This window comes from Carassius auratus, unplaced genomic scaffold (assembly GCF_003368295.1).
Source record: "Carassius auratus strain Wakin unplaced genomic scaffold, ASM336829v1 scaf_tig00218081, whole genome shotgun sequence".
Classification (NCBI taxonomy): Eukaryota; Metazoa; Chordata; class Actinopteri; order Cypriniformes; family Cyprinidae; genus Carassius; species Carassius auratus.
In genome coordinates, this window is record NW_020529371.1 from 1 (window position 1) to 10,000 (window position 10,000).

Genomic DNA, 10,000 nt, shown 5'->3' on the forward strand with positions numbered 1-10,000 from the left:
TCTTTTTTTTTTTTTTTTTTTTTGCAGATTATTATATAATTCGTGAAAAATATCCCAAAAGTTTAAGCACCTGGTATTCCCAGGCAGTCTCCCATCCATCTACTAACAAGCCAAACCTGCGTAATATTCCAGAGACCGGCCATTGACTTTTTTTTTTTTGCAATTAAATCATATAATTCATGAAAATATCCCAAAGCTAAAGCACCTGGTATTCCTAGGCGGTCTCTCATCCAAGTACTAACCAGACCCAAACCTGCTAAGATTCAGAGATCGGCCATTGACTCTTTTTTTTTGCAAGATTATTATATAATTCATGAAAAATATCCAAAAAGTTTAAAGCACCTGGTATTCCCAGGCAGTCTCCCATCCATGTACTAACAAGGCCCAAACCTGCTAATATTCAGAGATCGGCCATTGACTCTTTTTTTTTGCAAGATTTATTATATAATTCATGAAAAATATCCAAAAGTTTAAAAGCACCTGGTAAATCCAGGCGTCTCCCATCCATGTACTAACAAGGCCCAAACCTGCTAATATTCAGAGATCGGCCATTGCTCTTTTTTTTTTGCAAGATTATTATATAATTCATGAAAAATATCCACAAAGTTTAAAGCACCTGGTATTCCCAGGCAGTCTCCCATCCATGTACTAACCAGGCCCAAACCTGCTAATATTCAGAGAACGGCCATGTTTTGGCAAAATTGTTCTATACTAAGTGAAAAATTTCCAAAAAGCTTACAGCACCTGGTATTCCCAGGCGGTCTCCCATCCAAGTACTAACCAGGCCCAAACCTGCTTAGCTTCCGAGATCAGACGAGATCGGGCATAGCCAGGTTGGTATGGCCGTAAGCGAAGACTGCTCCGAAGAGAGGGCTATTTAAAGTTCAGCCAATCTACTGGCCAGTACATTATATAAGTAGGAACGAAAACCCAAAAGCTTAAAACGCCTGGTATTCCTAGGCGGTCTCTCATCCAAGTACTAACCAGACTTAAACCTGCTAAGATTCAGAGATCTGGCATTGACTCTTTTTTTTTTTTTTTTTTTTTTTGCAAGATTATTATATAATTCGTGAAAAATATCCAAAAAGTTTAAAGCACCTGGTATTCCCAGGCAGTCTCCCATCCATGTACTAACAAGGCCCAAACCTGCTAATATTCAGAGATCGGCCATTGACTCTTTTTTTTTTGCAATATTATTATATAATTCATGAAAAATATCCACAAAGTTTAAAGCACCTGGTATTCCCAGGCAGTCTCCCATCCATGTACTAACCAGGCCCAAACCTGCTAATATTCAGAGAACGGCCATGTTTTGGCAAAATTGTTCTATACTAAGTGAAAATTTTCCAAAAAGCTTACAGCACCTGGTATTTCAAGGCAGTCTCCCATCCAAGTACTAACCAGACCTAAACCTGCTAATATGCAGAGATCGGGCATTGACTCTTTTTTTTTGCAAGATTATTATATAATTCGTGAAAAATATCCAAAAAGTTTAAAGCACCTGGTATTCCCAGGCAGTCTCCCATCCATGTACTAACAAGGCCCAAACCTGCTAATATTCAGAGATCGGCTATTGACTCTTTTTTTTGCAAGATTATTATATAATTTGTGAAAAATATCCAAAAAGTTTAAAGCACCTGGTATTCCCAGGCAGTCTCCCATCCATGTACTAACAAGGCCCAAACCTGCTAATATGCAGAGATCGGCCATTGACTCTATGTTTTGGCAAAATTGTTCTATACTAAGTGAAAAATATCCAAATAGCTTACAGCACCTGGTATTCCCAGGCGGTCTCCCATCCAAGTACTAACCAGGCCCAAACCTGCTTAGCTTCCGAGATCAGACGAGATAAGGCATAGCCTTTTTTTTTTTTTTTTTATCTTTTTATTTAACTTTCAATTCACAGTTTTCTATTGCATTATTCCATCCGATTGACTTTCATTTCAATACATTTGTATGATTCGTTTTTTCCAATTGATCAACTTAATTTTTCATAATCATACAGCAATAAAAATATAGAACATAAATAAAATACACACACATATGTTTACATTTACTTAATTGACATCAGCCATTCTCAACCAGATTGTTACTCTTTACCAATTGAAACATATTTCTTCCCCCACATTTTGATGTATGAACTTATTTGTAGTCAAAAAAAACTCTTTCCCCTCTTTATCTCCATACTTACAAATCAACTCTACATCTCTTTGTATCATTGACTTAAACATATCTTTTACTTTTACCTTTCTCCCTTCGAAATGTGCATAGTTCCTTCTTAGCACTACTGCTAGTCTGGCATTGACTCTTTTTTTTTTTTTTTTTTTTTTTGTTTGCAAGATTATTATATAATTCGTGAAAAATATCCAAAAAGTTTAAAGCACCTGGTATTCCCAGGCAGTCTCCCATCCATCTACTAACAAGGCCCAAACCTGCTAATATTCAGAGATCAGCCATTGACTCTTTTTTTTTTGCAAGATTAATATATAATTCATGAAAAATATCCACAAAGTTTAAAGCACCTGGTATTCCCAGGCAGTCTCCCATCCATGTACTAACAAGGCCCAAACCTGCTAATATTCAGAGATCGGCCATTGACTCTTTTTTTTGCAAGATTATTATATAATTCATAAAAAATATCCAAAAAGTTTAAAGCACCTGGTATTCCCAGGCAGTCTCCCATCCATGTACTAACAAGGCCCAAACCTGCTAATATTCAGAGATCGGCCATGGACTCTTTTTTTTTGCAAGATTATTATATAATTCATGAAAAATATCCACAAAGTTTAAAGCACCTGGTATTCCCAGGCAGTCTCCCATCCATGTACTAACCAGGCCCAAACCTGCTAATATTCAGAGAACGGCCATGTTTTGGCAAAATTGTTCTATACTAAGTGAAAAATTTCCAAAAAGCTTACAGCACCTGGTATTCCCAGGCGGTCTCCCATCCAAGTACTAACCAGGCCCAAACCTGCTTAGCTTCCGAGATCAGACGAGATCGGGCATAGCCAGGTTGGTATAGCCGTAAGCGAAGACTGCTCCGAAGAGAGGGCTATTTAAAGTTCAGCCAATCTACTGGCCAGTACATTATATAAGTAGGAACGAAAACCCAAAAGCTTAAAACGCCTGGTATTCCTAGGCGGTCTCTCATCCAAGTACTAACCAGACTTAAACCTGCTAAGATTCAGAGATCTGGCATTGACTCTTTTTTTTTTTTTTTTTTTTTTTGTTTGCAAGATTATTATATAATTCGTGAAAAATATCCAAAAAGTTTAAAGCACCTGGTATTCCCAGGTAGTCTCCCATCCATGTACTAACAAGGCCCAAACCTGCTAATATGCAGAGATCGGCCATTGACTCTATGTTTTGGCAAAATTGTTCTATACTAAGTGAAAAATTTCCAAAAAGCTTACAGCACCTGGTATTCCCAGGCGGTCTCCCATCCAAGTACTAACCAGGCCCAAACCTGCTAATATTCAGAGATCGGCCATTGACTCTATGTTTTGGCAAAATTGTTCTATACTAAGTGAAAATTGTCCAAAAAGCTTACAGCACCTGGTATTTCAAGACGGTCTCCCATCCAAGTACTAACCAGACCTAAACCTGCTAATATGCAGAGATCGGCCATTGACTCTTTTTTTTGCAAGATTATTATATAATTCATGAAAAATATCCACAAAGTTTAAAGCACCTGGTATTCCCAGGCAGTCTCCCATCCAAGTACTAACCAGGCCCAAAACTGCTAATATTCAGAGATCGGCCATATTTTGGCAAAATTGTTCTATACTAAGTGAAAATTTCCCAAAAAGCTTACAGCACCTGGTATTTCAAGGCGGTCTCCCATCCAAGTACTAACCAGACCTAAACCTGCTAATATGCAGAGATCGGGCATTGACTCTTTTTTTTTTGCAAGATGTTTATATAATTCGTGAAAAATATCCAAAAAGTTTAAAGCACCTGGTATTCCCAGGCAGTCTCCCATCCATGTACTAACAAGGCCCAAACCTGCTAATATTCAGAGATCGGCCATTGACTCTATGTTTTGGCAAAATTGTTCTATACTAAGTGAAAATTTTCCAAAAAGCTTACAGCACCTGGTATTTCGAGACGGTCTTCCATCCAAGAACTAACCAGACCTAAACCTGCTAATATGCAGAGATCTTGCATTGACTCTTTTTTTTTTTTGCAAGATTATTTATATAATTCGTGAAAAATATCCATGAAGTTTAAAGCACCTGGTATTCCCAGGCAGTCTCCCATCCATGTACTAACAAGGCCCAAACCTGCTAATATGCAGAGATCGGCCATTGACTCTATGTTTTGGCAAAATTGTTCTACACTAAGTGAAAAATTTCCAAAAAGTTTACAGCACCTGGTATTCCCAGGCGGTCTCCCATCCAAGTACTAACCAGGCCCAAACCTGCTTAGCTTCCGAGATCAGACGAGATCGGGCATTTTTTTTTTTTTTTTTTTTTTTTTATTTATTAAAAACACAAAATTTTTATACATTCACAGTCTTACATTTGAAGTATATGCGGAAATAGAAAATGTATATATATATATATATATATATATATATATATATATATATATATATATATAAAAAATAAAAAAAAGAAATAAGGAAATAAAGAAAGTACATAAGTAAGGAGAAAAAAATAAAAATAATAATAATAAAATAACAAAATTACAATTAAAATCTTTCAGGCAAAATCACATTAAAACCTGACCATGTTTTAATAATGTATGGATTGTTTTCTACAATGTATTTGTCAAATACATCCATTTGTGCATTAATATTAAAATAGTCGTATATGTCTTCCATCACTGCAGTCAGATACTGTTTAAATAAGTTACATAATGAAAGTTCTTTGTTTTTCATTTTCATTATATTCCTTCTTCTCCAAATCGTATATCTTGCTACTGTTAACCATAAATTTAATGCATAAACATTTTGTGCAGTTCCATTAAAACCAAATAAAATCAATGTTTCCCATTTCTCTAACCAATCATTCTGATCATTTAAAAAGTCCCCCACAATTTTCCTTAACATCTTCATAAAATTGTCTAATTTTTTACATTTTAAAAACAAATGTAACACTCCTTCATCTTTTTCCATACATAATTTACATTTTGCATCTTGTGCTATTCCAATTTTTGCCAATTTCATTTCAGTCATTAAAACATTGTGTCTCAACAAGAAATCCAAATTATGCAGGGCGGGACTTTTAAACCTACATTTTACATTTTTCCAGATTTTTGTTACATCTAATTCACAAAAAGACCTTTCCCAAAAATCTGTTGCTTTTGGTCTTAAAAATACAAGATCACATAAACAAACATAAAACATTTTAAGAACACAGCCATTGAAAGGAATCTGTTCATCATTTCTTTTTAAAAAAACTCCAGGTTTCTCATTTCCTGTTTCTTCATCGTCAATGCTTTTAATCCACTGTAGTGGCACAGCTTCTTTTAATTTTATGTATTGCTCCTTAATCAGCTTTCTATTTTCTATATCTTCATTCTCTTCTAATATGTCTATAATTGCCTGTAAAGGTAAAAACCCAGGTTTTACCTCATATAAAATGTCTTTGACTTGTCTTAATCCTGCATAATACCATTTCTTATAAAAAATTGTATTACTATTCCTTAAAATCAATTTGTTTAAGAAAAGGGGCTGTTTCAATAGTTGCTCTCTTCCTTTAAACTCCACATGAACCTTCCCTTTAAAAACTTTCCATGCTCTTAAGACTTCTTTATAAAATTCAGGTATCTTCTCAAGCATATTATCTGTAAAATTCATCCACATAAAATCATCCCCCATTTTCCCACACTTATTTATAAAGAAACTCATAATTTTTTTCCATACCATATCATCATTATTCCAAAACTTTTTTACTGTCTTTATTCTCATACTCTTCATTCTTACCATTGGATCTATGAGTCTCAAACCTCCCTTTTCCACCTCCCCAATTATTGTGTCATATGCTATTTTTGCTGGCTTATCATCCCATAAAAACTTTAAAATATAAGTTTTTATTCTTTTGTACGCCCATGCTGGCAGACTAACCACACTTAAAATATACCACATCTTAGACAGGAATAAAGAATTTAGAACTAATACTTTCCCTTTTAAAAACAATTCTCTTTGTTTCCAAAAGTTAAGTCTTTTTTCCATTTTGCCTATAACCTCCTCCCAAATCAGGTCTCTTGTTTTCATTTCATCTTTCCCAAGTATAACTCCTAAAATCTTTAATTGGTTCTTCTGCTCTTTAAATTCCCATTGTCTTCCCAAAGTATCCACCTTCCCTATCCTCATATACTCAGTCTTTTCTTTATTGACTTTAGCTCCTGTTCCGCTACAATATTTTTCAAAAATTAACATTGCTTTTTCGATACTCTTTAAATCCTTTAAAAACAAAGTCGTGTCATCTGCATATTGGAAAATTTTTTGTTGCATTACACCATTTTCAACTAAAATTCCTTGTATTTGTTTTTCTTTATTAATTGCTATTCCTAATGGTTCAGCAACTAAAGTATAAAGTAATGCCGATAAAGGACAGCCCTGCCTTATAGACCTCGAAATTTCAATATAATCAGTTAAAAACCCATTTACTTTAATACAACTTAAAATGTCAGTATAGAAACATTTCATCCATGTTATAAAATTCCTCCCAAATCCAAATTTTTCAATTAAGTCAAACAAATATTTATGCTCTACTCTGTCGAAAGCCTTTTCCAAATCTATGCTAATTAAATACCCTCCTTCACCTTTTTCTTTCATATACCACATTAAGTCTCTAATATTTGTTACTATGTCTGATATATCTCTATTTAAGACACCATATGCCTGATTTGTTGTTATGATGTTTGGAATCACTTTTTTCAGTCTGTTTGCCATGATCTTAGCCAAAATCTTATAGTCAGTATTTAGCATACTCAACGGTCTGTAATTTTTAAGATGATCTTTATCTCCTTTATTCTTATAGATAATTTTTATCATTCCTGTCTTCATGCTTTCACTCATTTTTTTCTGCTTAAAAGTATCAGCAAATAAATTGTGCAGAATAGGTATTAAAACATGTTTAAAAACTTTGTAAAACTCAGATGTTAAGCCATCTAGTCCTGGACTTTTCCCATTCTTCAACTGGTCTATAACCTCTTCAATTTCCTCTTCATTTATATCCTTATCACACATTCTTTTATCTTCTTCATTTACTTGAACTTGAATTTGATTCAATAAATATTCTTCATCTTTCACATTTATATTATCTTTTTTAAATAAGGTAGTATAAAAATCCTTCACTTCTTTTAAAATACCTTGTTTTTCCTTCACAACTTTCCCATCTTTTAATATACTTTTGATCAATTCTGCATGTTTTCTTGATTTCTCAAACTCAAAAAAGAATTTTGTACTTCTTTCTCCCTCTACTGTATTTTTCGCTCTGCTTCTAATTTTAGCTCCCCTGCACTTTTCCTCCTCTATTTTCTTAAATTGTTCTTCTAAAAACACTATTTTTGTCACATCCATCTTTCCTTCAGACATCTTTTTCATTTCTTCTTCCCATTCCTTATTTAAAAATCTTTCTTTACTTTTCTTTGTCTTTTGCAATCTTTTTGAATATTCAATGGATATTTTTTTCATAACTTTTTTCAAATTATCCCACCACAAACTTTTTTCTTCATCATATAGAATATTGTTTATACTATTTATTATGACATTTTCTATTTCCATTTTGTAAGACTCGTTTTTTAAAAGTTCAGCATTTAAAACCCACACCCCTGGACCTCTCTCTACTCCACTAAAATCAATTATTACATTTAAAAAATCATGATCACTTTCACTGAACCTTTTATAAAATACTTTTGATATAAATAGTTCTAGCTGTCTGTTACATAAAACCAAATCAAGTCTACTTTGCTTTAATACTGTGTTCACAATTTGCCTTCTGGAATATTCTCTTTTTACTCTGTTTCTTTCCCGCCATATATCTAAAAATTTGTGTTTTTCCATCATTTTCTTTAATTCAGTTCTCCCCACATCTGATCTATATACCATATAATCCTCCACATCAATTCTTTCCAAAATAGTATTAAAATCCCCAATTAAAATTCCTTTTGTATAACCATCCATTAAAACATTTAAATTTTTAAAAAAGATGACTCTTTCTAAACGGTCATTTGGTGCATGAATTGTACATATCGTTAATTCTTCTTCTTTGCTTTTGACTTTAACTACTAACAATCTTCCTACATTATCTGTGAACATTTCTGTTGCTTTTTCTGTCACTCCCCTTCTAATTAAAATTGCTACTCCTTTTTTCCTGTTTGGGTCATTATTGTAAAAAAATTCTCCATCCCATATTTTCTTAAAACCATTAACAATGTCTTCATTCCATCCAGTTTCTTGTATACATATTATATCACTCTTCTTTGTTAAATAGAGTACATTTTCAAATTTAGTCCTAGTTGACAATCCTCTTGCATTGATTGACACTAGTTTCAACTGACTCATAAACAAAAAAAGAAAAATATAAATGCAAAACAAAACCCACATCACTTTTGTTCAGTCTCTCTCAAATCAACATCTTTTAAAGCAATTATCTCTACTTTCTTCTTCTTTTTTTCTTTAGATTCTCGTCTTATTCTTTGTCTTTCCAAGACCTTTTCAATGTTTATTTGTCCTGTTGTTTTCCCTTTAGTCCCCCTGCTCAAAAAACTTTTTTTTCTCTCCCCAATGTCGCTTACCTCTTCCGGGATTGTACTATCCTTTGTTCCATTATTATCTTCTTTATTTACCATTGCATCCTGCTCCACATTTTTCACAGATTGTTGTAGTCCAGTCATCACTTTTTCTTCCCCATTCTGCTCATTCTCACTTGTTTCCTCTTCTTCTTCTTCCTCTTCTTCTTCCTCTCCTTCACTGCTCAGTACATCCTTTGTTAATCCACTTGTTTTTTGTGATGTATTTTCTTTATCAGCCTCCTCCAAATGCTCCACTTCATTATGCATCTCCATTTCCATTTCCTCATGTTCCTCTTCATCCGTTTCACATGCGCATGTTGGCAATGCCTTTCTGCAGCCTTGGCACCGCAGGGCTGTACAGTCCCGCGCATAATGCCCCTGCTCCAGGCATTCTCTGCATGTTAGTAGAGGGCAGTCTTTCTTTTCGTGTTCAGCACTTGAACATATTCTGCATATTTTTACTTGCTGATCATGAATGACTCTGAAGAACTGTATTCCTTCCTCTGTTTCAAAACTGGTGTTATATGGAAGGGACACCACGTCCTTAGGGAATTTGACTCGAATAAATCTTGTCCCATCTGCCACCATTGTCCCTGGGTAATACCTCCTTCTCAACGGCAGTATCGGTGTAACTCCCCAGCTTTGCAGTTTTTGTAGTACATCCTTGTCATTGATATAATTTGGCAAACGTAAAAAAGAAACGACCCTCTCCATTTCACAAAGTTTGCTTATTTTACACATTTGTCCATTCAATAGTAGTCCATTCAATAAATTGTCACAGTCTAGTTGATTCTCCAATGTAAGCTCAAACTCGAAGTCATTTTTTTTCCTTAGTCCATATAGTTTACCTTTTCCAGTAATGTCCTCAATAGCTTTAATTATCATGATGGCAGTTAGTTTTTCTGGATTTTCCACAGTCATTGTCAGTGTTGTTTCTTTCTTGTATTCCCTCTGATATTTCATTTTGTCTTTTAATCTATTTATCATTTCATTTCTCCGACATTCTTCTTGTCTCTTTTCTCCTTTTGTATCAAACTTTTCTTTACCTTGTGTAGTTGGTTGCTGTTCAGTGCGGCCTTTCTCCATTTCAGCTCCATTTCTTTTCCTTCTTGATACAACAGTTGCCCATGTTTCATTGTAATCCTTTCCATCGTTTTTCATAATCCGTTTTTCCAAAGTAGTGTCTCCTTCAAAATCATTGTTCTTTTCCTCAAAAACCTTGTCCAGATCTGATCCATTAGCCATTGTTTCCATC

The 10,000-nt window shown here is 34.2% G+C and overlaps 2 non-coding genes across 2 annotated transcripts; both read right to left on the reverse strand.

Annotated features, from left to right (window-relative positions):
- Positions 1 to 732: 732 nt before the first annotated feature.
- Positions 733 to 851, reverse strand: LOC113104671 (5S ribosomal RNA). Its single transcript, XR_003292079.1, has one exon. It is a non-coding gene; the product is annotated as a 5S ribosomal RNA (ribosomal RNA).
- A 2,060-nt stretch (positions 852 to 2,911) lies between these two features.
- LOC113104673 (5S ribosomal RNA) lies at positions 2,912 to 3,030 on the reverse strand. The gene has a single exon (XR_003292081.1). It is a non-coding gene; the product is annotated as a 5S ribosomal RNA (ribosomal RNA).
- Positions 3,031 to 10,000: the final 6,970 nt, after the last annotated feature.